This window comes from Taudactylus pleione, unplaced genomic scaffold (assembly GCF_031769625.1).
Source record: "Taudactylus pleione unplaced genomic scaffold, aTauple2 ptg000004l, whole genome shotgun sequence".
Taxonomy (NCBI): domain Eukaryota; kingdom Metazoa; phylum Chordata; class Amphibia; order Anura; family Myobatrachidae; genus Taudactylus; species Taudactylus pleione.
Genome location: NW_028284407.1, coordinates 4,657,650 through 4,680,857, shown reverse-complemented (window position 1 = coordinate 4,680,857; position 23,208 = coordinate 4,657,650). Strand labels below are relative to the sequence as shown.

At 43.6% G+C, this 23,208-nt stretch overlaps 1 long non-coding RNA gene across 1 annotated transcript in view; it reads left to right on the top strand.

The window, feature by feature from the left end:
* LOC148543360 (uncharacterized) overlaps positions 1-23,208 on the top strand; it is a 177,957-nt gene that overhangs the window by 22,961 nt on the left and 131,788 nt on the right. The window contains exon 2 of the long non-coding RNA XR_015877776.1: positions 5,832-5,905. This is a non-coding gene — a long non-coding RNA (uncharacterized LOC148543360). The remainder of the gene's footprint in view (positions 1-5,831; positions 5,906-23,208) is intronic.

Here is a 23,208-nt window from a genome sequence, read left to right as displayed (position 1 = left end):
TTATATACACAGATCTTTGGGGAAATGGTCCTGTGCCATCTTGGTGACTACAGTGGCGTTAGACTTGTGAGTGCAGAGTGTGCGGTGTGGGCCCCCCTATATCCAGAAATCAGGGTGCACTGCACACCCTGCACTTAATATAATGCTCCAGGCACTTGCTCCTTCTGCAGGAGTGAGGCCTGGGAGAATCATGTTAGAAGGCGGGGCGGGGGGGGGGGGGGGGGTACTTGCTTTGGGGCAATTTTCATTACTGAATAAAAACTATTGTTTCTAATCTCTTTAAAAGATGCCCTAAAGTGACTTATTATTGGTGTATACCAATCAATCAGGCAATAAAATTGTCCTTTTAGGGGATGGGAACAAGACGGGTGTGATCCAGCACCAGGCTACTCTTCTGATGTGTGGTCATGCCCTTTCCTAAGATGCCCCCTCCAGACCAACTTGATCCTGGCTTGTGACACAGTGACTGGGCGGTTTATCGATTACTATAGACTCCTTCCCTTTGCATTTTGACTCCTCACACATCTTACGCAGATTACACACTTATCGATATATTGCTCATTCAATCGACGAACGATATATCGTGAGTGCATCGGCTGTTGTATACACCCGGGATGTCTGTGAACGACAATGTCAGTACAATGGGGGTCATTCAGTACGCTCGCAAGCGGGTCGATGTTCCCCACTGCGCATGCGCACAACGGAGGGAGCTCCGTCGTGCGCATGCGCAAGACCCGGGGAGCGACGGGCTTCCCATCGCTCCAGGTCTCGCACCAAAGGGGGCGTGCTGTCGATGTTGATTGACAGCACGCCCCCTTTGGTGGGCGTGCCTGCCAGATGGAGGCGTTCCCTGATAGAGCCAAAATCACTCCAGGGCTTGTGGCAGGGAGACCCTACCGCAGGGTCTCCGTCGCAAGTCCGATGGTCGCGATGGTCAAGACCATCGCGACCATCATCATGGACGCTCGCTATAGCTGTGGGTGGTCACCCACAGCTATACGAGTGTCCAGGAGGCCGCTCCATTTTCATGGAGGAGGGCCCTGATTCAGAGCGAGCGCTCTGGTCAGAGCGTTCAGCTCTGAATCAGGCCCTATGTCAGGCAGGATTACAATGACTATGTACTACCTGTACTGTGACAGCAGAGCGAGGCTACCCATATTTGTCCTCTGAAGCATTTTACAAGCACATACAAAGCAGCTTCTATTTTTGGAGTCTTTACAACTGTCTCTCCTTTTTCAGAGGAAAAACAAACAAACACTCATTTGATACTCTAATAGGTAAAATACGAGCAGATTCTAACCGCACACAGAACATGTATAGTGGGCAGGAAACACATTGTCACAGAAGGCAGGTTCACCACATAAATGAGGACAACTGGTAACCGTACTACAGCATATGTGGTTAGAAAGTATAGGCTAGGCAGATAAAAGAGAGAATAATATGCTAAACGTTATTTTAAAAGGCATTCTAACCTAAATGTTTTTCTATGTCTAATTATATCTAGTACAACTTTTACTAGATGGATTATGTTTCTGTTCTGTACAGGCTATAAGAACATTAGGGGGGAGATGTACTAAACTTTGGAGAGAGATAAAGTACCAACCAATCAGCTTCTACCTGTCATTATTCAAAATCAGCCTGTAATGTGACAGTTAGGAGCTGATTGGTTGGTACTTTATCTCTCTTCATGTTATCTCTCTGCAAGGCTTGGTACATCTCCCCGAGTCCCGCTTAGGGAGCTGTGTTGTTAAATAGAAGTTCCTTTGTAAAACAGCTTTGCGACCAAATGCAGTGGCGCAGCCGGCTTTTGTCAAAAGGGGGAGCGAAGATGGAAGTATAGGCGACCCAGGACCAGGTGTTTCCAAATTGGCAGATGTGTGTTTTTACATTGTGAGAGGAAACTAGAGCACCGTCCATTTAAATAATTCAAGTCAAGATTATTACAGCTAGAAAATAAATTTGACAATCGGAAGCAGGCTGCAATCATACTATGGGGTATATTTACTAAGGTGCGGGTTTTTAGAAGTGGAGATGTTGCCCATAGCAACCAATCAGATTCTACTTAACATTTATCTAGCACCTTCTAGAAGGTAATAGCTAGAATCTGATTGGTTGCTATGGGCAACAAAACCACTTCTAAAAACCCGCACCTTAGTAAATATACCCCTATGGGGCATATTCAATTAGGTGTGAAAAGTCCTGGACTTTTCGCCGACATCGCTGGTTTTCCATGCAAAAAAGTTTTGCGCTCGTACCCGCATTCAATTAGAAATCGGCGAAAACGGGACCCGGCGAATTCGGACCTGGCGAAAAGTCTTGTCAGATTTGTGGAAATCAGCCTGACACCCTCCAAAAGATGCATTGACATTGGGGATCACTATAGATACCTCCGAATAGGCCTGCTGAAGGTATTTGGGGTACTTTAATGCTCTCAATAGCTGCTAATTAGTGTCTTTGCACAAGTGGTGAAGAATAGCATTTAGCAGGTTTTTTTTGCAGAAAATAAGTAGTCCCAGCAAATTTGGGGTACACGAAAATGGGTGCTAGCATATTTGAAAGTTGCTAAAGTGAAATTTTAAAAAACTTAAAAAATCCACCTGCCGCAAGCACCTGTAAACTTAAAAACACCTGGGGCATACTTGGGGACCCCCCTGGAGTCTATTTCGCTAGTTTTTAAAATTGTCCCCCAACTTTGGTCTTTTTCACCCCCAAAATGAAAGTACTTTTTTGGGGTGATCTAAAGTATTTTTTTTTTTTTACTTTTTTTGACGCAGTTTACCTTTGGGGGACTGTCCCAAGGGTGCAGGGTTTTTAGCCAAAGTTTGCACCCCAAAACCCCAATTCTGCACTTTTTTCGACACCTATTCATAGGCGAAACTTTATCGCCGGTTCCATTGCACTGAGTTTCCGCACCGGCGAAAAGTGTCCGGAATTGAATACGGAGGATACTTTCACAAGGCGAAATGATGTCACTCGCGATACTTTATCGCCGCAATTTTAATATTCCCCATAGATTAGATATACTGGGCAGGTACGATGCCTACAATAATCAATGTATATAAAATGTAAACATAGTATAAAACTATGCAATAAGCAGAAATCATATCATACACCTTTACAAATAAACTCCTAAACGTATGGACACCTTAGTTACATTTTAGCACAATGGACACACACCAGATGAAGGGAGTTCCTATTTAAAATAATTAATAGTACGGGCATATAGAACACCCTAGGATCTATTGTTTTGTAAATGTGTATAGTCTTTTGGGAGTGGTGGCAACTGGAAGAGGCACCCTTTTTTACATTACTTCTACTGCTCACATTTGAAGAGGTCATTCAGCATTTCCTTCTATAAGACACCCCAATGACCACATATACCCTCCCCTTAAGCCATACAGCCACTTTCACGAATGAGGGGGGAGGCGGGATGGCCACTGACCATCAATGGTGAACAACCATTGATGGATTGATGAGGATGGTGTTTAGTTTTGCCATAAATAAGGTAGAACCAATGGCAGACATTGGTGGCAGGAGCTCAGTTGGTAGATGGCGGATCATAGGTGGCCAAGATCACTCATGCCATGATAGAACCATTGATGGACAACCATGAGGGGGAGGGAGGGAAGGAGCATGTGATGAGCTCCTCCAATCAGGGAGCGGCTCCTCTGACCCCTGACGCAGCACAGCCTCATGGGATTGCCTCTACTTTCTTTAGTGACAGAGCAGCAGGATTGACCTTACCTGCCGCTCTGCCTGTGTGACTAGCGAGTGCGGCATTTGTACAGTAGCATGCCCATACTCAACGGATCCTTATTGTTATTTAATTGAAATCATATCACTCATTAATAACAGTGCTAAAGTCACAACAGGACAGTCCCATCGGTTTAACATTGGGTCCCGTCACCTCTCTCACATTTAGCCCCTCCGTGGTAACTTTAGGGCTTTATGAGGAAGGTTTGAGGAGATGGAAGAAGGAAGTAGCTCAACATTAGTTCAACTATCAGTTAATAGAATGGTGAAATTTGTATTCTTGTCATTAAGGGAAGCACTCTATAATATTTCTATATATTTAATTACCAGAAGAGTGTTGGTTTGAGTAATAACAGGAGACTTGTTTCCATAACTTGAGGACTTGCAAAAATCTAATGTTTTAAAGTTCACACATCTAGTTCACAATCCACAAACTCAACATGGATAGTGTCATACTAGTGCAGTTTAGCTCAGCTTACCAACCTGTGCAATCTCCTATCTGTCTCTTTGGAGTGCATCCACAATCTAGGTTATAATGTAAACAAAATAAGACAAAAGGTACATTTATTTAGGCTATTGGTACGGTCATTTTGTAGGTTGAAATTATTTATTAGAATCATATAATTTTCCTAAAATGTACTATGTATTTTACACTTTATTTTACAATTCACAATCTTAGCAACCCACCAACATGCCATGTCATTTGCATATCAATAACCCTAACCCTCCCCCCTGCAGCCTAGCCCTAACCCTCCCCCTAGTGCCTAACCCCTAACCCTAATACTTACCGTCGGGATGTCAGCGGTCGGGATTCTGGAGCTAGGAGTCCGGCTACTGTCGGGGTTCCGGCACCGGTATTGTGACCACTGGCATCGCGACTACATCCCAAACTAACTGGCTGTAACCAGGACACATACTTCTATAGATAGTTAGCTTGCGAGCAGGGCCCTCTTACCCTAGCTGTCTGTCTGTTAGCACCCAATCTTGTTTTATTACTGTGTTGTCAAATGTAAAGTACAACAGAATATGCTGGCGCTATATAAATGTTAATAAACAGCTATTAAATAAAATACTTCAGAAGAGACAATGGGTGTCAAAGAGTAAGGTCAACTTTTTTTATAGAACATGTCCATGTATCACCATCAAGTAATAAATATAGGTCCCCATGAGGGGATGTAGTCAGGAAGCCGGCGATCGAAATGCCGACAGCCGGCTTTCCAACAGTGAAAGCCCGGCATGGGACTAATGATAGGCGTCTAAATATCGACACCTATCATTAGCCCCACGCCGAAATCCAGACGCCCAGCATACTGAACGTAGGTAAGCCGGGCGTTGGGAGCTGTTAGCTGCGGGGGGGTGGGGGGGTAGGTTTAGAGACTACCGGGGGGGGCTTAAGGTTAGGCACCCCCCGGGGATGGTTATGTTAGGCTAGGGGAAGGGGGGTAGCGTCAGGCACCCCCGGATGGAAGGTTATGGTTAGGTACCCTTCTGGGAGGCTTAAATTTAGGGTGCAGAGAGGGGGGGTTAGGTTTAGGCACCCCTGGGGGGAGGTTAGCCTTTGGCACTAGGGGTGGAGGTTAAGGTTAGTTACCACTAAAGGAGAGCTAGGGATTGGGGGGGTAGGGATAGGGTTAATACTTACCCTGTTGGGATCTCCATCTGCCAGCCTCCCAGCGTTGGTATTTCATCCGACGGGTTTAGGTCCGGCGGAATAACATACCGATTCCTCCATGAGTACTGTAAGGGTAATATACAATGATGGGTCATGTAAGCACCTGAAGAGTCTGATGCAAATTACCTTCAGAACCAGAGGTCTATGGGTCCCATCACCTTAAGTTTTGTAGTATTTTCTTTACTTGCTTAACAACACTAGTTTGTTAATCCCATTATTTAACCCACAAAATATGACAGAAATGTAAACAGATAACATGTAATAAAACAAATGCCACCGAGAGACTATATCATCTTATAATGAACACATTGTCTGTTTCAATTTGTGTACATAAATCCAATTTTTTTCCAACTCCCCTAACTAATGCATGCAGTTAGTCAACCAATCTCAATTGTCTTTCTTCCAGTTGACCGGCAGGCAAATGAATGCGTGTACAGCTGTCACTGCCTCGTAGTTCTGGCAGCAACTGTCAAAGCAAAGGTAGGTCAGCAGCCTTCTTCCTGAAGACATAACATGTCACCTCCAATATATGAGGGTCTTAATTCGCATGCCTAGAAACCGACAGCTGTCAGTTCATAACTTGTGCATCACATAACTTGTGGCTCGGAAACTGCTCACTAAACATGAAAATGCCACCATCTAACCATGGGGATCTCGGGAATATCACTAGAACAAAACGGGGATTACACAGCTATATTTATCACAGCCAAAAGGTTTATAGTGGAAGCATGGCTTAGCTCGTGGGAAGAGGTGTATAAAAAAATAAGCCTTAATGGATTCAACTGTAAATATATAGATGGCTCAATTCCTTTAGTAAATGAAGGTTCTATAAGGAGGATGCAAATGCAACAGAGTTATGCAGTCAGGTCAACACTTTCCAATAAGTTTTCCAAGGCACAAAGAGTACGGCTTTATTCAGCTTCCTGTCTGAGTCACCTTTATGCATCTTTCAATCTGTTTTTATGATAACACTATTTCAAAAGGGTGTTCAAAAGAGCCATTCATGTCCTCTAATTGATAATACAATGATATGCAGATATTATTTATCATTTCTGCTTCCCTCGGGTTAAAAACAAGATTTAACATGATCAGTTTCTCTCTGAGCACTAACGTTATCAGTTTTGCTTTATTACTGTGTTGGATGGGGGAGTGGTTAAACTTTCCGGAGCCTGGCATTGCATGGGAGATATAACCACGCCCCTGCGGTGATGCCAATAAAAGCCCCTTGTTGTATGTGCCACAGCATATGAATGTACAGTATGTCATGAAGGGGTGTAGCCACCTCACCTCCAGTGGCCATGCCCCCCAGTACCCAGGCCCACCTGATGTCTCAGTGGCCTTGTTAACGTTAAGTGTAGTGCATGTAACCGCAAGTGAAATTAAAATACATTCTATTCTATACATCCTTAGCTATTTGCATTCATAAGTGTGTTTATCTGAGGTTCTGTTGCGGCTCCATTTTTGGACACTGCTTGTTCAATTACAGTGCAAAACATAACACTTCACAATAAAAAGTCCACCTATTTCCCCCATTCATTTCAATGGGGTTGTGCACTACTGGCCTCTGGTTGTATGCTTGGTAAAGGGCTATCATACTTACAGCTACTATCACTTCTGATGTGTAGTCTGTAACCAGGCAACCACTGCAGGGATTAGCCCATATAACAGTTTGTATGCTTATGGCATGCTGCCAAGTTTAAACATGATGGCCCTGGCTATATTTAAGTGGCAGAACCCTACTAAATACTGCAAACTGTTGGGGACTATGGGAGAGGCCTCCATCAATGTACTACAGGTTGAGTCTCCCATATCCAAATATTCTGAAATACGGAATATTCCGAAATACGGAATTGTTTTGGCATCACTGAGATAATGAAACCTTTGATTTTTGATAGATCAATGTACACAAACTTTGTCTAAGGCACAAATTATTAAAAATATGACATAAAATCACCTTCAGGCTGTGTGTATAAGGTGTATATGAACATAACTGAATTTTATATATCTACACAAACTTGTTTGAGCCACAGAATTATTGAAAATATTGTATAAAATTACCTGCAGGCTGTGTGTATAAGGTGTATATAGAACATAAAAGCTTTCTGTGCTTAGATTTGGTTCCTTTTCCCAAGATATTTCATTATATTATGCAAATATTCCAAAATACGGAATATTCCGATATCCAAAATACCCCTGGTCCCAAGCATTTTGGATATCGGAGACTCAACCTGTATTATAGATAAGTGAAGTTATTCAATAAAAATGTATTTTTAAAGTAGAAAACCCCTATAACACACTAGTGTCATAGGGTTGTGTCCAGTTGCTTGCACTTTGAAGTAGTAGAGCAAAACCTGTCACATTATGAGTGAATGCAACAAATCAGTTTGCTGTACTAAAGTAGATATAGAAGATTGACTGGGGTGAGACACAGTAACAGTTCTTGCACAGTCCATTAATTCCTAAGTCAAAGCTGACGTATAAGATATTATATGAGTATCCGTTCGCCAATATTCTCGCTGACACATTGTGCCAATAAAAGACAGCCTTATAAATTATTCCATGCACCAAGGAGCGCTTACTGAAAAGCTCTGTCCAATCAAGCTGTGATGGTGAGATGCTCTGCGAAGGATCCCAACCTAGTTCTCAGGAAAGTTCTTGAAATAAAAAGCTGGATGAATGCTGCACAGCTTTAATACTAGATACATATCACTGCTTTGTCTGCATGAACTTTAAAGGTTAGACTGCAAGATGGAAATCCTGTTACTAAGCAATTGCAGAATGCTGTTCTCAATGTAATATAAAGGAAATCATTCTACACAGTTTTGTATAATCCTCTTCATGGCTCAGTACAATCTTCGAAGGAATTGTGCAAGAAACCATCATAGAACTACAGCTAGATAATATGGGAATTAAAACCAAAAGATTTTGTTCTTATTTAAAGCTGTACAGGCACTAAGAAAAAATATTTTTAGAACGTGCCCACTGCCCCTTACTTGAATAGGAAGGGGAGGAGAATGGGGTGGGTGGGAGTTTGGTTGGTGGTGGGCTACAGTCAATCTAAAGGTGGGTGCACACCAGGCAGATCTCTCTGCCAACCCACAGTCGCGCCTACAGAGCGCCCGACCAAGTAAGATATACACACTTACCGATCGATGTGACAGCGCTGACATCACAGCACCCAGCTGTATGGACGGTCAGCTGACTGTAAATATATATATATATGCGGCGATATATCGGCCATATGCTGTGCTGCAGAGCAGATGCGATATGTCTGTGAGCTACATCGTTCACAGACATATAGGGGGTACACACCAGCCGGCCCGCTCTCGATATATCGCCCATATATCGCCCCTGTGTATACCCAGCTTAAGTACAGATCATAATGGCCCATTCAGAGCCCTGTTATGAAGGTACTGTAGGTAGTATTATTGGATATATTTTGGAAATGGACATTATTTTCACAGTGCAGAATGTGGCTTCCCCTACTCCCTTGGACCTAGCAGTTACCTGCAGATACGAAGTCACAATAGGATGGTGCCTAAGGGTCCCGGGGGTGCAGATAAAGCAGTGGGGGGGTACTGACTACCCAGGCCCAAGCACAATTATCATAGTGAATATTTTTCAAAGTGGTATCTCTTTGTTTGGCCAAACCCCCACTCTAGCAACAGAGCCCACCAGATATCTTGGTGGCCCTGGAGGGGCGCAGGGCACCATAAGTGCTCCACTATTAGTTCTGTATTCGTTTTATTAAAATCTGATATTTTAAATTTTGCAGTACAAGTCCAGATGTTGGGGTGTTAAGCTGCATACACACGTAAAGATTTTCTGTCCAACAATCCAACTAGTTGATTGGTTGGAATGAAAATCTGGTAAGGTATGAAAGCAATTTGCTCCCAAACGCCGGAAAATGGACAAAAACTGTTGTTTGAACAAATTGTTTAGATCAAACATTTAACAAACTTGTCTGACGACCATTTTCATCTGTTTTCTGGCATTTAGGAGCAGATTGCTGATCATCAGTTACTGCCATACGTTACCAGATTTTCATTCCAACCATTCAACAAGTTGGATGGTTGGACAGAAAATCTTTAGGTGTGTACCCAGCCTTACTCACTCCCCAGGCTAGGTCATACATTAAGCAACAAACTGGACTTTGTATTCAAATTGTGCTCAAAAGATAGCAACTATATAAATAGAAAGTATAGATACAATCAACCGGGCATACGTCACATTAAACAAATTTATATTAAGGTAAAACATCCATTTTGTTCAGAAAATATTATTTTACAACAGTTAAGCTCTAAGACTACACTAAATATACTATACATGCATGATGTAAAAAGTTACGAGCAATCACAACTAAAGAATGGGTACATTATACTACATAATTGATTTTAAGCACTTTTTATGTGTTGACAAAATTGCTGGAAAATCCACACAATGAGTTTAATAAGTTTACATGAATAACCCAGATCTAGATTTGTGGTTTCCAAGGGCTGGAAGAGAAAAACCTCACACAAGGCAACGGAAACAAAATCTCTGAGAGACAGAATGTGGCAATATCCGGAGCCCTTATATTCTACCTAGCGGGTTCTTCTTCTAATCTCCTGAGTTGAAATTACCAGCAGATTGCGAACAGATAACAGAATCTAGATAACGAATAGGCACCACATTTAACCGATGATATAAAGAAAGTGATTTATTATTTTTTTTTTTTAATACACACACTTTATTTAACTTTTTTATTTCCAGTGACCATTTTTTTCAAAATTATGTAGGAAATAAATATAATTATTATCTTTAACAGTAAGAAAAAGTGACCCATATTCAATTGGCCACGAGATTTGTACCAGAAACATTAACGCAGCTATCGCGACCAATTTCTGATTACGGCAGCTATGTGCTATAAAACTGAAAAAAATTGGTGATAATTTTTTTTCGACAAAAACACTTGTGAGAAATAGAAAATAATTGAGGAGAACAGACTGTGCCCTGAAAAAAACATAAAAGAAATAATGGATAACATTATAGATGTAATATATATTACTGTCTCCAAGAAAAATATTTAGAGCTGTTAAAATGGTTCCTATGGCAGGTATGTGTATTTTTTAATAGCAGTGAAAAAATTATAGGAATCATATTTTTTTCATTCAAATAATGCTGTAGTTCAATTTGGGGTGCATAAAATGTATGTAAGTTGATTTTTTTTAATCATTTGAAGACACTTTAAATATTGTTTTAAAAACACATATAACTCCTACCTGTAGTGCTAAAAACACCTGTCCCATTCATATAGCATCCCACATTATTCTGCACTTTGCAGAATATCACTCCAGTAATGAGATGTAAATATAGGCCCAATTAAGCTAATTAAAAACTTCTAATTGACTAATTGTTAGTAGGGTGTCCCCAGGGGCTCCAAGAGGGGGGGTGGATACAAATTACCCGGTCCGGGCTTTCTGCAGAGGCACGGCGGGGGCCCGGGTTCGGCACCGCTCTCCCTCCCTCTTAAGTCACAGCAGCCGAGCACATGCTGCTGTGTGCTGGGCTGCACTGGGAGACTGCTCGTGGCTGCTAAAGCAGCAGCCGGAGTAGTCGCCTATGTCTATGGGGGGAGAGATCACGCTGATCGCGCCCCCCACTGGCAGTGCACCGGGCTGAGGGGCACACAGCGCCCCCCTCCCCAGCACGCAGCATCGCATTTAATTTTTTTCCTAAGGGGGCGTGACCACGCCTCTTATGATTAGGCCACGCCCCCTATCTCCTGGGCGGGGCGCGCCTCTCGTTGACCCTGGGTGTCCCAGGGGTTCTGAACCGAGGGCTTGATTCAGAGATGTACGTTAATTCGAGGAAGAACGCACATCTCCGATGTAGATGGGTCTGTGTCTGCGCACGCAGACCCCCCAAGTAGCAGCATGATTGACATGCAGCGGCGTTTGTGGGGTAGAGCGGGGGCATGCCTGGGCGCCGTTCCTGGAAACGGAGGCGTGTTGCTTCCGTATTCCGGGAGGCATGAGGCCAGGTTCTGCGTTGGCATACACAGATTCCTGGCCTCTTGCGTGACCAGGCGCCGGCCAGGCTGCAGGAAGCTTCAGCTCTTGCAGCCTGACCAAAAGAGAAATTATTGTGACCATTGGTCGCAGTGGTTGCGATGGTGATCCCAGCCTGTAATGTCGGTCGCAGTGCTGGGATCGCAAATGCAGCAAGAAGGTGTCTGACCGCTCCATCTGCATCTGATATGGATGGACTTGTACAGCCGCTTGTGGGCAGCTGTGTAAATCCGTCCATCTCTGAATCAGGCCCCCAACATTTTTACCTTAAAATTAAAATTTGGGGTGTAGTGCGGGCGATGTGTGATTGTAACAACGTTGGAACATCGGCAAAGTCACCCTCCATCGCTCCTAAATGATCCCAATTTAGCCTCTAAATCGTACATTTTAGTTTGCAGTCCCATAGGGGTGCGTATTAAAATACACGATTCAGGGGTTACCGTAAGTACCATACGGTTACGCTGGCATCGTGCATAACTGAATCATCCCCTATGTGTGTAATGTTTTTTCTCTGATTATAAATGCTGTAGGATTATTTTCTCATGCTAGTGTAGTACCTGATGTTTTCCAAGACAAACGCTCATAAGTGTTTATAAGCATTTTTGTTTAATTGTTGTTAGAACCCAATTCAAGTGACTGGAGAGGCATTTTATGATCATGCTAGGAGCAGTTATGAAGATTTCAGTAATTTAAAATAAGTTCCAAATGTCCTGTGTGGACACAGCCAAACAGGATTTTATACCTATAATCAGTGGTCGAACTGGAAATTTAGGAGTGATAGCATGATACATGTAACTGAATGGCAGGGGGCGCATTGCCCCTGCAGCTTTAGGAAAGTTTATGTTTAAATAAATTGTATCCACAATTTAGAAGCTTTTTAACACTATTTAAGAACATATATAAAACACAAATACAAACTGATAGCACTTAGGACCTCATTCAGAGTCGGTCGAAGCGGCCGCACGGTCGTACGGGAAAAGGGGCCAGATATGCAAATGATTCCCTCGCAAGTTGCGTCCCTAAGTTCGGATCGGTTGCTGGCCGACCAAGGAGAGGAAGCGGCCGGAAGACCGAAAAATACGCCCCCTTCTCGTACGCATTACACGTCATCTCCCGGCATATAAGGATTAGTTGAGACCATCGAGAACCATCGGAACTGGTCGTAGAGCTTAAGGTTGACCATACCCTCTCTTAAGCTCTACGATCATGTCAGTGTAAAAACCTCCCATGTCACATGTGCCATGACGCTACTTTGTTAATTATGCACTCCCATAAACCGTATGCACTCCCATAAAACGCCGTTCGCATAATTAGGCACGCTTGTGTTCGGATCTCCACTCCCCCGTTTTCAAGCACCTTCCCCTGTTACCACCCACAAACGCCTCAATCTGTCACTCAAACAACCAACCTGGCTGTGTTCAAGGAGAGAGAAATTTCTGATCGTAGCGGCTACTTTGCGCACGCACATTGCGAACTTTACGCATGCGCAGTATAGCGAACATCGGTGGCGTACGACCGTGCGGCCGCTTCGACCGACTCTGAATGAGGTCCTTAATGTGGGAAGGATGCATCAATCATCGCATTTTGGATGCAACAATCCCGCCAATCATCGCATGCATGCCGGCGTGTAGTATGTATGCATGCTGAGTTTAGCAAAGGATAGCGCTTCTGATAAGAGCTGTCCTTTGAGGTGTCAGGACTTCCGAGTTTGTGAGCCGAGTAACCCTCTGCGTATGCCCCATCGTTGGCCAGCGCGTGCACAAGCCATGGGGGACACTAGTAGGGATCTTATTAGGGGTGCAGGGGACTACTCGAAAAAACAGGAGACTTCCACAACTTCCTGGAGAGTAGGTAAGTATGATCTGGCTCACACAGTAACGTACCTGCCTGTGACATATTAGAAGAACTCAAGGTTTGATCAATCTGCTGAGGGGAAGTTGCTATATAAAATATTGCCAGAATACTGAATTCATTTCTACCTTTCTCTGTATCTCTATTACTGAAAGAGTTGCACAGGCCATGTTTCTGCAGACCAAAATGCACTTACGCCGCAGTAAATAATTCAGCCACTATGGTTTCAGCATTGCAGACACATTTGATTAGGACAATTGGCCACCGATTGCTAGAGGAGGAAGTGTGGGCACATCATACTGATGTATATTGGATTGCTGTGACTGCGGCATACACTAGCAACACTTTTGTACAATATACGGGTGCTGCTGTACAGTGTGAGAATATAAAGGAATACAGCTGCAGGCAGGGGTGAATTAAGAGAGAAAGGGGGCTCATGTGCAGTTTTTTCCGGGTCCCCTCGTCTTTAGTGAGCGACGCAAGTGAGTAGACTGTCGCTGTGCCAGAGTCTGCTGCGCATGCGCAGGTCTCCGGGAAAGTGGCGCTGCGGCCTATTTTCCCCACAATATTCCCCAACATCAATTTAAAACTAATTAAATACGATTTAATAAAAAATAAATAAATAATGTAAAACACATAACATTAACATTGTTTGTTTTTTTTTGTCAAATGTTGACTGATGATATACAGTATTAGAATATCGATCATCAGGACATTGTGACATCGCGAATTTACACTTTCACGGCATTTATTTAAATACCTAACTATGATGGAATGGAAAACTGTTGTCTAACTGAGGGCCTGATTCAGACCCACTCGCGAGCGCTGTCAATGGTGCCCAAGTGCGCATGCGCATGACGGAGGCGGCTCCGTCGTGCGCATGCGCGAGACCCGAATAACGACGGCCAAGCCGTCGTTATGGGTCTCGCACCAAAGGGACGTGCTGTCGATGTTGATTGAAGCACGCCCCCTTGATTGAACCACTTCTGCTTTCCCTTGTCTATATCTGACAAGGGATGAGAGAGTGGGACAGCGTGACACGCAGATGAAACAACAGTTAAGCACTTCTGCTGTTTGAGGAAAAGCTGTGTCTCTCCCCTGTTACCTGTTAGGCATTGCAGAAGGAGTCACATGCAGGGAACTCAAATGAGAGAGTGCATTGAAAAGATAGTAAAAGTACCTTGCCAGAGAAGTGAAAAGACCAAAGCTGCATGTGCTGTGTGCGGGAGCCCTTGTGCTGATGCACCGTTCAGTACGCATGTTTCGCCGGTATGGCTTGGTCACCTGATCGTGGCCTTATTCATGCCAAGTTCCGTTGTGCTTCATCAGCGACTTTGTACATATTTACAACTATTTCCTGTGTAGTTATAGTGCTAGTCTCTGGTAGAGACTGAGTGGTATATTGCTGCGTCTGCAGTGCGAAGAAGACGCAAATGTAAATAAAAAGTCGATACGCTACTCAGCACATATAAAAATAAATTTTGACAATAGTTCTCTCTTACTAAGTTAAATACTTTTATATCATTGGAATATGTTATGCTAAACACGATAAAATTAAATACAAACTCCTATCAGTAGGAAACATACAGCATATGCAGCACAGAATCCAATTTAATAGGTTAGACATTCATATTAGGATTACAATTAAGCATTATTAACATCAAAATTGGCCATCTGATTCTGTGACACGTACAGAGCTAATATATTGTGAATTTCCCAAGATGATTCATTTGAATTTATACAAACCGTTAAACAGCCTATTTCACATACAGAGCCAAATTAATAATTACCCTGGTGAAATTCTAGCTATAGGCCCAACTACCAAATAGACCCAATGGCCTCCAAAAAAAACTAAAAATACTATCTCTGCATGATATAGTTGTATTATTGTTTCCACATATAAAAACAAAGCAATACAATATACAGTACATGTTTTTGTCATGATAGTCATGACAAATATACTGAAAACAATTTGATCAAATTTTAATTACAGACTTAAGGCGGGTATCCACTAGACGATATGCTCCATGAGCGATATCGTCCAGTGTCTCCCCGGCAGTGATGTGCTCAATGTCATTAACGACATTGACCACCCACACTGAACAATATATCGTTCAGTGACGTCACCCTCCCTCATCCCTGTACTTGCAGAACCTGACGATATTGTCAGGTTGCCCTGCAAGTATGGACGATGATAGATGCCGTCAACGAGCGCGAATCGCTGGTCGTTGACGGCATATCCACTGGACGATATTGTGGATGATGAACAATAATGATATCATTCATATCATCCAATTTATCGTGTAGTGTATACGTAGCCTAATATAGAGGTTATTTAATAGCATGCTCCTAAGAGCAAACATGCTGTTACCTAAAGCAACCAATCAGATAACAGCTTTCAGCAATAAGATGAATGAAAGCTGATGTATGATATATTGCTATGGGTCACATCACACGTATTTTACTAAATAAACACAATTTTTTGGGCAGTCCCCCGCACCCCCGGAAAAGTGGGTGAATCTCCCAAATCCCGCTAGCGAAGTGGACAGGATGCGGCGATAATACCGGGAATCGTGGGTCCGTAGGGAGTGGGTGGGGCTAATATTATGCTATACACGTCATTTTAGCCCGAACCCTTCCCCGCTGACTCGCAAAGAGCCAGACCCCGATATGGTCAGCTGCAGCTCCTCCCCGGGCTTCTCCCGGAGAGGAGCAACTGAGAGGAGCAACTAAAAGTTGGCAAGTATGATTAAAATGTATGACCTAAAATGCTTATAGCTAATACAACATATACTTTATGAAAACTGAAGGATACATTAAAAAAAACACAAAAAATTATCACTATAACTATATAGTAAATATAATAATGAATTGAATATTGTAGCTGTAAATCAGTTTAATATTATATATAGCAGATAGTAACCTTGGAAGAGACAATATAGGAACAAAGGGCCTGATTCAGAGCCGGTTGCTATTTGCGGTCGTTCGTTCCAAAAAAAGGGGTGGCTATTCAAATGAACCGTTCGCTCTTTGCGGTCTGTTCACGCCTCTAGGTCTGAACGAGCGAACAAAACTTGCGGTCGTTTTTTGGAAAACTACGCCCACTGGCCGCTCGTATCCTACGTCATGTCCGAGTACATCGACCAGCGCTTGAACTGCTCGCTATTCTTGTGGTTGGTTCTGACTATAAAATAACCAAGTGACGTGGTCAATGACGCTGCTGTATTAATTATGCACACCCATAAAATGCCCGTTTTGACCTTTAAGCACGCCTGCGTTCTGATCTCCACTCCCCGTTTTCAAGCACCTTCCCCTGTTACCACCCACATACGCCTCCTCCTGTCACTCATATTAGCAGGCATTCGCTATTTAGCGAACAAACGATTTTCGGCCGCACTGACTGGTTCGCGCATGCGTATTACGATCCGTACGCATGCCCAGTTGGGCAAACATCGCTCGGAACGAACGAGCGGCCGCTTACGAGCGGCTCTGAATCAGGCCCAAAGTCCCAGATTTATCAATGAGTGATATTCTTGTTATAACTCGTCACTAATCTTAAATGTTGCTAAAACCAATCAGCTTCTATCATTTTTCAAACACACTGGTTGGAGGGCAATTTTAGGATTAGTAAAGAGTGATAACAAGAATATCACTCGTTGATAAATCTGTGCCAAAGACTTCTCAATTTAGAGCTATTACAAATGCACAGGACAGGATGTATCATGTATTGCAATTAGATGGCGATACATCCTGCCCCAATTTGCTTGTGTACCAGTGTTGTTCTATATCGGTATTCATGAATACTTACTTGCCAGGACGGCTCTTTTGATGTAGAGCTGTCCTGGCTAAGCACTGACTTCCAGGTATATGACCTGGGAGTCCTAATGTGCCTATGTAACCCCCGTCAGTGCATGCGCAAGCCTCAGGGGGGTAGAGAGGGGTGGAGAGGGATTCTTCAGACCCCTTTTCAGCGGCTTCTTACGAAAAGAAGCAGACATTTTTAATACACATAGGGATCCATATGTATTGTAGTTTTTAGCAGTGATGCACCCTGTCCTCAAACTTGCTGACCAAATGATTTTGAATTACCAGGTACACATCAATAGGGGAGTGGATGGAAAAAAGGTGATATATACGCCCACCTGCAGATTAGTATACAATGCTGTCACTAGCTACAGATAAAACAATGTAGTACAGATGTACAGAGAGTCGGCACACATCGCATGATGCAGTGTTTTAGATCATTAAACTCTATATAGTTTATATTATGCACACTGCGGAGTACATTCAGGTAATGCCTTGTAAGGTGCAGGGTGAGGAGCATACACTACAGTGATGGAATAAAGAGAGAGAGAGATCACAGTTCTTCTATTTTGAATCAAGTGCACTGTAGCGCACCAGTGCACACCTCTCGGCAAATATACCTAATGCCAAACTGGGTGTTTCTAAGAAAGTACCCATTGCTTGTATTAATGAATAGCATGGTACGGTAATGTAGGATGACGCCATACCGTTGGGATAGTCACTAGGTTTAACGTGGCAATTAGTTTAAATACAAAACCAACCTGGCCACTATAAATCTAATGACTATTGTATGACGCGGAAACGCGCCGGCTCTTGCAAATCGCAGGCTATGACATTTGGCCTCTAGTGTCAAAATCTTCCCGTAGCTTTGACTTCTTTCAGGGTGGAAAATACAGAAACGTAAATCCTTCTTAACTAAGTATATGTTGTTTTAGCTATATATGGTTTTAGAACATACATTTAGAATGCTGTAGTATATTCTATATTCAGTATTCATCTTCTTCCTCTTTTGTGCTCTCTTTGATAATCACAGAATTCTATATAAAGTATTTTTTCTCTATATTTTTTATTCGCTATCTTCTCCTACGCATGTACTGCACTGTTTCGTTTTTAAATTTGGTTAAACAAAAGATGCTTTATAATGCCGATTTTATTGGTCCTTTACAGGCAACTCAGCCACACAATGCCTCTCAGACGGCATATTTGTATTGTTATTAAATAATAAAGATGTACTGTAGCTCTCTGTTAAAGTGACAAAGTGGCAGGAATCCAAGCCGTAGGATTTGTTGGTTCTATATTTTCTTGTGCTTTCTATTTACCCTTTTATTATACCCTGCTACATCCCAGTGCTAGATGTAAGTCTTCATTGGGACTCTCTACATACATTTTCTACTTTCATAAAATATTGGATGCAGTCAATATCCCAATCGCGGGGATTCTGGCGCTCAGAATGTAGGCACCGGAATCCTGACACCTGTCAGAATCCCTGTGCCGGGATCCCGACCGCCGGAATCGCGAATGTAAGTAGAGGGGTTAGGGCTAGGCAGAGCCGTAACTGGACTTTTTGGTGTCCTGTGCCAGACAGAGCATTGGTGCCCCCCCTCCTCTATTTTTCAAATAGGGACATAAGATGCGCATCCATAAAAGAGCCATGGCCTTATGGGGAAGGGCCAGGGAAGAGATAGGGGAGGTCAGGAGATGGGATAAAAGAAGAGGAAGCTACAAGTGAAAATGATAATAAACAGAAAATTTACAGGTCCAAACAGCGCCCCCTGCCCTGCGATGCCCTGTGCCATGGCACCGGCCGCACCACCCTAGTTACGACCCTGGGGTTAGGCATTAGGGGGAGGGTTAGGTTTAGGCACTAGGGGAGAAGAGTTAGGGTAGGGGGAGGGTTAGGATGTTGGTATCTTAACCCTGTTGGGATGCCGGCGTCGGGATTCTGACAGATGAAATCACTTACCCATCTTATAAAATACTACTAGAGCACTGTAAACAGTATAGAATTATAATAAGAAGCATGTTTATGTTCAGCCCCTGATGAGTACCCTAGTCAATGCAGAGAAGATAAAGCTTCATAGGTTCACTAGAAACAGTCAATGATGTAGGATAACTGAATGCAATCACACAGATTATTCCAAAGTTAATATAGATTGGTAGAACTTGTCAGTATTACAAAGCTCTGACACAGCGGGGCAGATGTATCAAACCTGGCACTGAAGTTTTTGGTTAAATTCACACCAACTGTGTGGAGTTTGTATTTTCTCCATGTGCTTGTGTGGGTTTCCTTCCGGTACTCCAGTTTCCTCCCACACTCAAAAAATATGCTGGTAGGTCAAAAAATTAACCCTAGTGTGTGCATGTGGTAGGAAACATAGGGGTCTATTTACTAAGCCATGGATGGAGATATAGTGGACGGTGATAAGGTACCAGCCAATCAGATCCTAACTGCCATGTCGCAGGCTGTGTTTGAAAAATGACAGTTAGGACCTGATTGCTGGTACCTTATCTACGTTCACTTTATCTTCATCCAAAGCTTAGTAAATAGACCCCTTAGATTGCAAGCTCCATCGGGGCAAGGACTGATGTGAATGGCCAAATACTCTCTGCAAAGAGCTGCAAAATATTATCTATATAATAAGAGAGAATGTGTGTGTGTGTGTTTGTCTGTTTGCCCTTTATACATGGCCAGAGTTTTGTACCTAGCTCCACCAAATTTGGCATGGTAGTGTAGTTTGACCAGGAACAGGTTTTTGCCTAGGTTTGAACTTCGTCAGGGCCACTCACTGGCACACAATGCTGAGGGGCTGGCTTCATACACACACTGTCACACTCATCTCTTCCAAAGTGCTGTGTTATATCACTTTTCCAACAGCCGCATAAAAGAAATACGGAGTTAGTCAGCCCTCTGTGTTTGCATGATAAACTTTGACATTAAACAATGTGCATTATTAGCATTTTACTCACTGTCTCCTCTTACATCAGCTGCAACGGGGGTTTTAGCAGAGTGCCTGGCAGGCTCATGAGCAGCTCAGCACATGATACATTCAGACTGTGACAGACAGCATAATTAATCCACAATCTTTGATCCTGGCAAAGTTTAGCATGCAGAGATTACAAACAGCAGGAGAAATTGATCGCAGCCACACAGTACCACTGTGGCGGGCCCCCTTCAGTCCAGGAACAGGACTCCAGTCCCAGGATTCCCCCTCTGATGGCAGCCCTACTAGACATGCTTTTCAATGTTGGTCTGCAGAGTGATTTCAGGGGGTGATTCAGCTGCGGGCGCAGTGACATGGATCACGCAGATTCCCAATTATGGGGAATCTGCGCATGCACCTGAACCATACTGTGCATGTGCAGTAGGTGTCTGCAATCCCGCATGCAGTCCAGCAGTAGACTGTCAGTGACTGACAGTCTGCTGCCATTTCTGGGCAGGGAGAGGGCGGTGACGGCCTCATTTACCCAAAATGGAGGTGTGTCAGAAGAGGAGAGGCCAGAATCTCTGTCAGCTGATAGCGTTTTCCTGGTCTCTTTTATTTGTCTGTGGCGGCCGGCTTGCATGACCCCATGGTCACTCAGCCGGCCGAAGGGATCGCAGATGATCTGACGCTGCATCCTTGGACGCAGTTTGGATCAGTAATGCATGCAGGAGGCGTGAAGCCTCCTGCTGCATTGCCATATTACAGTATCGCAGCTGCTACCATGTTAGCAGCTGTGATATCATATCTGTCCACAGCTGAATCACCCCCTCTGTTCTGCAGTGATTTCTGAAACTCAAGTGATTTTGGAAGCTGTTCTGTAAGTCAGTCTGCTCCTGATATACCCTATTCCAAACAGTATGAGAATACGCTGCCTGCACTGTCATTTACTCCTAATTTGCATAGTTATCCAGGTTATAGGTCAAGGACAATGTAAAAGAATGAAGGCTGCAGGTGCACTTCAGGGTCCAGTCTTCAGCCCGGGCAACGCCGGAATCCCATGCATCTTATGTTTAAAAATAAACTAGAATATTCACTTAAATTCAATACAACTTATGTTTTTGAAAGTTTTGCTTTAATGGAGCGCTCTAATAATGAATAAACATATATGAAATTCCCATGGGGGAATCAATTTCCCATTATAATGAATTATAATCACGCTGCTCTCTTGCGCCACCTTCGCGATTGGCTGCAGGGTTCTAGTGTCTACAATGATATGGTATTGGAAGCTAATTTTTTGGATGAATGGAACTTGTGTTCTTTTCTCCATCTCCATGATGCAGAAATTCCCTTGCAGTTAAGGGAGAATCCTCTCCTCTGGAATACACAGAGTGTATGGCACTTATGGCAACATAAATCTGGGTTGAATGCCTATAATACGCTTTTTTTTCCCCTTTCTACACAACCCAGATTTCCAGCAACCCTTTATTTCGTGGTCAGAAAAGGGTAATTTTTCGAATGGGGGTTTGGTTGATCAACTTAATAAACGTCCCCTCACATTTCATCAGGCGGTGGACAAATATGACTTTTTAGCTTCCTACCCTTTTGCACATTTCCAGGTTCATCATTATATCAGTGATGTTGTTCGTAATTTTTCTGACACGGTTTAAGATAATCCCTTTGATAATTTGTTATCCTGTCCCACCCCTAGATATAAAGCTATTTCCCTTCACTATGCTTTTTTACGGGATAATTTAGATTATAGCAAGCTTTGGTCAGGCCTGCCTCAGTGGTTACAACACTTCCCGAACTTAACAATTGACTAATTGCTCAAAGCCCTTGATGACTCCTTTCATTACCTTCCTATGAGCTCCTATAGGGAGTTATTTTCAAATGTCTTCCATAGAACATATATTAGCCCCCATCAGGGCTTTTTAGGGGAAGCAGTCTGGAAGCCAACGGACGGAATCCCGACCGCCGGCTTCCCGACTGTCTAATCCTGCAAAGTGTCTAATGACAGGCATCGAAATCTCGACGCCTGTCATTAGACCTACGCCGAGAGCCCGACACCCAGCTTACCGATCGAAGGTAAGACAGGCGCGGACAGCCGTGGGGGGAGGGTTCGGTCAAGGGCTCCCGGGGGGGACTTAGGGTTAAGCGTAGCCCCCCCCCCGTAGGAGGTTAGGGTTAGGCTGCGGGGAAGGGGGGGTTAGGTTTAGGCACTTAGTGGGTGGTTAGGGTTAGGCACTTGGGGGGAGGTTAGGGATAGGCACCCCTAAGGGAGGGTTAGGGTTAGGGGGGGGGGATTAGGTTAACATACTCACCTGAATGGACGATCGGGATCTCCACCTCTGTCGGGCTGTCGATGTCGGGATTTAGAATCATACCGATCCCCTTTTTAGTGGGTTCTTCCCATTCCCATAGATGTCCTCATTGTGGGGAAGATAGTTCAGGCCTGTACCATTGTATACGGTCTTGCACTTTGGTTAGAACCTTTTGGCTCCGGATTCGTAGATTTGCTTTAGAGCATTTGGTCAATTTTGTTCCCTTTACTCCTGAATGGGCCATACTAGGGAACCTGTCTCATGATCAGAGGGTGTGGAAGTCGAAAACTCTTTCTTGCTTTGAGTGCGGCCGCTAAAAAGACTATACTACATGTATGGATTCAGCCGGGGATTCCTCCCCTCTCTCTGTTTAATGATAAATTATTTTATTTGTTTAGAATGGATTGTGTGGAGGCTTCTCTGTCTAAAGAATCTAGTATCAAATTTTTTTGACGTCTGGGAAAGTTATATAGTTACACTCCTGTTGCAAACTCAACGGTTGCTCATCCAATGCTTTTGGTCCACCTCATGGTATTTGTTACGCCTAATAGATAAAGACCCTCCTATATCACTGCTAGGGGTTCCCTAGTCCGAGAGCCGGATTTAGACCTCATGGGGCCCTAGGCAAAATACCAGTTTGGGTTACCCCTCCCTCAAATAATCCATAGCATTATACCTTGGCGTGTGCGCAGTGCGATCACGGTGCGTACCCAGTCTATAGATCAGGGGTGGGGAACCTTTTTTCGTCCGAGGGCCATTTTAATATATATAACATTATTTGCGGGCCCAGTGCAGGCCATGCGCTCTCCATGTGACGTCACACGGGGATAGGA